This window comes from Etheostoma spectabile, chromosome 8 (assembly GCF_008692095.1).
Source record: "Etheostoma spectabile isolate EspeVRDwgs_2016 chromosome 8, UIUC_Espe_1.0, whole genome shotgun sequence".
Taxonomy (NCBI): Eukaryota; Metazoa; Chordata; class Actinopteri; order Perciformes; family Percidae; genus Etheostoma; species Etheostoma spectabile.
This window is the reverse complement of record NC_045740.1, coordinates 17468456-17468665: the sequence shown is the minus strand read 5'-3', so window position 1 is coordinate 17468665 and position 210 is coordinate 17468456. Positions and strand designations below refer to the sequence as shown.

General features: G+C 45.2%; 1 protein-coding gene across 1 annotated transcript in view; it reads left to right on the top strand.

Annotated features, from left to right (window-relative positions):
* The window catches only part of cdhr5b (cadherin-related family member 5b), a 17448-nt gene that overhangs the window by 15872 nt on the left and 1366 nt on the right, over nucleotides 1–210 (top strand). The window lies entirely within an intron of this gene.

Below are 210 nucleotides of genomic sequence, written 5' to 3'. Positions count from 1 at the left end.
CAACGCGTCATGACAATCAACACTAATGGAGGACTACGTACCGATACTTTTGCTCCTGGCGTTACAAATTCACACTGGAATTCAAAGACGGGCCTCGACAGCTCTTCGTGACCGCTATGGACCGAGGATACGTTCAAGAAGAAAGGGGATTATCTCGCAGGATTTAACTTTTATTATAATCTTTTGCTGGGTTGCCATGGCAACATCAGT